This window comes from Ambystoma mexicanum, chromosome 4p (genome assembly GCF_040938575.1).
Source record: "Ambystoma mexicanum isolate Mex_15411 chromosome 4p, UKY_AmexF1_1, whole genome shotgun sequence".
Classification (NCBI taxonomy): Eukaryota; Metazoa; Chordata; class Amphibia; order Caudata; family Ambystomatidae; genus Ambystoma; species Ambystoma mexicanum.
The window spans coordinates 750,267,233-750,271,477 of NC_090927.1; the positions used below are offsets into that span (position 1 = coordinate 750,267,233).

Below are 4,245 nucleotides of genomic sequence, written 5' to 3' on the forward strand. Positions count from 1 at the left end.
CCACCTCAATTCTTTCATCTGGGGGTGCCCCCATTTCCATTGGCATGCTGCAGTCATCAACCGCCATGTCTGTGGCGCTGTTTCTGGGCTTTTGGGCCCACCCAACCCTGTTGCATTGGAGTGACATAGGGGACAGGCGGCTCTCCTCCAGTTTCACCCAGGCTGCCCAAAGTGGCACACCGGGACCATTCTTCACTGCGCTGGCCTATGGGACTCAGGCAGAGCAGTGACTTGTTCTCCACCCCAAGCTGCCCAAATACGTGGCCCAGGTTTTGAACAATTGGGTCCATCTGGTCTGGTCTCTTTGTGGGCTAACAACGATCATGTCCCCGGGGGTCGTGGGTGACCGGGCTGCTCTGGGCACACATCCTGGGCCCATGGTAAGGACGCAGGTTCACACACACGGCCTGGACACACATTTTCTTTAGGGCCTGGTGGGAGGAGCACTCAAGGTGGCAGCCCCCACAGTTAGCCTCTAATCATGGCTACTTCACTTCTTCTCTCTCGTCCCTTTCTTATTATTTTCAATCATTCTCTTACCGTTTTTTCCTAGAATCCTCGCTCCTGCCCAGCCCAATCTTGGGCAGGGGAGTTCTATTCCTTATTGTCTTTTTTTTTGTTTTTCTTACTTCATCCAACATTCCAACCAGCCCTAGGTAGGTCTTTCCCATGTAAACCACACTACACCAACACTAAATGAAATATTGTATTAATGCATCCTGGTGTCTGTGTCTTTATTTCCAGATTTCCCTTAGGTTACAAGCATGCAGCCCCATCTAGGTGGGCTCCATTTGGGCGAAGGGCTACATGACCATACCTGTTACTGCACCAATGACATCCAGACTGCATTAACTCATTGCAATGGTTCTAATTAACGTTCTAATGAAGGCCACATAGGGCTGAGTGCCTGAACTTTCACATACCGTCACTTTTACCGTCATCAAAGGTTACTCAAATGTGGCCTTTCATTCAATGAAATCAGTGCTGCAAAGGGAGCAATTCACAGACTGAACAGGGCAATGTATTCAGACCCTTCAACTGTCTTGGTATGCTCAGAGGCTCAGTGCCTAAAATGCTGGCATTGGACGGGCGAGAGGGACATAGTGCATTTCAGACTTATGGAGAGGATTAGCTTACCACTGCAGGTGTCCACACTGGTTTCTCTAGGCAAAGAGACAACCGCAGTGTTCTGCCAATGACTCAGAAATGGCCATCAATCCCTGTCAAGTTCACAACCAGACGATGGGCCTCATACCGAGGCTGGCACAAAGGGATTCCCGGCACCGGTAAGGACACCGGTGCCAGTAATCCCTTTGCGCCCTATTCCGAGATCCCTTTGCGGGTCCCGCTAAGGCCGCGAGCCGCAAAGGGTCCAGGGAGCAAATAACGGTACCGCAAATTGCACATTCTCCATTCCCATTGAGCCCTATGGGGGCTCAAATGGGAATGGGGAATGGTATTTTCAGTGGAGACTTACCGGTCCCGCAAAGGTCCGACTAGACCGTTAAGTCCCCATTGAATGAGGGCGGACTCGGTACCGTTAGTGGAGGCAACCATGGCGCTATTAGCGCCATGGCTACCTCCAATCTCGGAATGAGGCCCCATGTCTTTGCATCTGCATGCGTATCTCACAACACTGTTGGAAGACATTGAACATCACTGTAGTCAGTCTTTCCGAAAGAACCACAGTGACTAAGAGCTATTTAATGCGGTGGAAGCCACAATATAACTACTTTTGTTAAATACAGAAATGTGTAACTGTATTTAGTTGTCCATTTGCATCATGTAGCATATGTTTATTAAAAAGAGTGTAGAGATTGGTGCTTCACTTCTCTTTGACATATCTGATTGGACACACGTGAAGGCTATAGTGGGAAAGACACACATGTGTTAAACGCATAGATATAGTATAGTTAGCTGAGGATCAGGAACACGTTATACATATGCATATTCATTTTCTTTTTGGTCACAAGATTTCTATTCAGCAACAGAACAAACTGAGGCATAATTTAAAGAGCTGGCATCTGGGATGCTAATATTTTTGACCAGGCAGCTATACAGTTCAAAATATCTCTCACCGAGACAGACGAAACAGTGTTTTTTGTGCGCAGGGACAAACTGTTCAAAACCTTTCTAATACGAAGATAGGAGGAATGTGTAGAAAATAATACGCCTACAGACACACAAGCAGGACCCAAGTGGGCAGTTTGTATGCAGTTATTTCTGCAGAAAACATTTACAGAACAAAGCAGTAATGGTAGAAGAAAGTACTGCTTTAACCCTGGACGAAAATAGAAACTTTAGCTGTGGTTACAAATCCAGAAATGGGGAAAATGGCACTTACGAATACAAAGGTACTGTTAACTTCCTGTTTTCTCTAATTAAAAAAAGAATGTGATATTAGCTAAAAACGCACAGGTCAATGTAGTCTTTACATTTTATACTTGTTTTGTTGATACAAGTATCCTTCATGGTTTCCGCATCCGTGCCCCTAGCTTCCCCTCTGACATCCCTGAACTGTCCTTGCAACCCCATGGTCAGATGTCACATCAGCAGCACCCGGAGCAGAACAGGGACCAAACCCCTGGCATCTGATAGGAGGGTGCCGAGGGAGCAAGCGTGGAACAGGTGTTGGGACCGCACACCCCTTGTCCTTCTTCAGACTCCCCAGTAGCCTTGAATGAATTCATGAATGGTGCCGGTGCATCTGACATGGTCTGCTCGCGGGTGCCGGTCCGCCCGCCAGGTCACACATGGTGGGCAGTAAGGCACCCGAGAGCAGAACTCGTAGTGTGTTGGTCGGGTAACAATGTTACCAGCAAGCTTACCAGTACTGTTGTTACCGGACCGGCAAGCTTATAATGAGGCCCAATGAAGAGATGATAAGAACCTTAAGAAAGAAAGAGACATGCTGAGTATGATTCTTTAAGAAAGTGAAATTTTAGGCAGAGCGTTATCTGCTAATTAATGGGCAGTGAACAATTTAGAACATTAATCTGGCAATTGAGTCAGTGTTTAGATAGTAGCTGCATCTAATGTCTGTTTCACAAGTGGCAGCGTCTAAAAGTATTTTGGAAGGAGCGTTCTAGGGACATTTTCTTCCACCATAAGGTGGCCAGGAGGTAAACGATTGGGCATATAGAGCTGTAACACCAAACGGGTTTCCTTTGGCTGAGATGGTGTTGAGGAGGTTATGAGAGGGTGACCCAGGCATTAGGATGCTCGTGTGGTTGACTTAACCAGAAAAGATAAGACGGTGATTGACAACAAAGGCATTATGCAATATGTTAATTGGGCAACTTCCTTGCGGGGTTGATGCTGATTCACAGGTGTTTGATATTCTTGGTGAGGTTGGGATGGTGACTTTGAAGGCAATATTTATATCATTCAGGAATAGCAGAGTGCAGTGACAGGGTAGATTCTCTAGAGTGCGGCTGATTTGAGTCAGTTCCAGTGAAACTAGATGGTTACACTGATGAGTGAAGATTTGATGTGAGGATAGTTCTAGGCAGACATTGGTACACAGGGCAGTAGTCATGCCTCCTATAGGAAAAGGCGGTGGAAAGGGCATGAAAGGTGGAGCATCTGCAACTGAGACTGTTGATAAAAAGGCCCAAGCTCCTAGGGGGGAAACTGCCGTAAAGGTTAGACACATTCTATGTGAGAAACAAGGTAAAGTTATGGAGGACATGGAAAAACTGAAGTCTGGTGTGCGATTCAGCGAAGTGGCAACACAGCATAGTGAAGATAAAGCGAGACGAGGGGGTGACTTGGGCTGGATGACTCGAGGATCCATGGATGGCCCTGTCCAGGAAGCTGCTTTTGCTTTAGCTGTCAGTACCATGGACAAGCCAGTGGATACAGATCCACCTGTCAAAACAAAATGTGGCTACCAAATAATCATGGTGGAAGGAAGAAAGTAGAAGCCCACAGATGGATACAAATATTGCATTTCCTCCAAGATACATTTTGAATTCTTAGGAAGATTGTCTTTCTCCGTTTACCAATCTACAACTGTTGGACTTACCGTTAGGAATAAACCCATGGCGCAGCAGTGGCACCATTAAAGGTGTCCAAACACCAAGCTTTATGTGCACTTATGAGCACACAACAGACACTTTATTCACCCGTGCTTCACTGTAGTATAAATGTGAAACCATGTGAATCATTGTGCGGAACACAATAATGGTTTTGAGCAAGAAAGTATTTAATGTTGTAATATGGTGATATTGTGAATTGTTCACA

General features: G+C 46.1%; 1 pseudogene; it reads left to right on the forward strand.

Moving 5' to 3' along the window:
• Positions 1–3,536: 3,536 nt before the first annotated feature.
• On the forward strand, positions 3,537–3,923 carry LOC138452856 (peptidyl-prolyl cis-trans isomerase NIMA-interacting 4 pseudogene; annotated as a pseudogene).
• Positions 3,924–4,245: the final 322 nt, after the last annotated feature.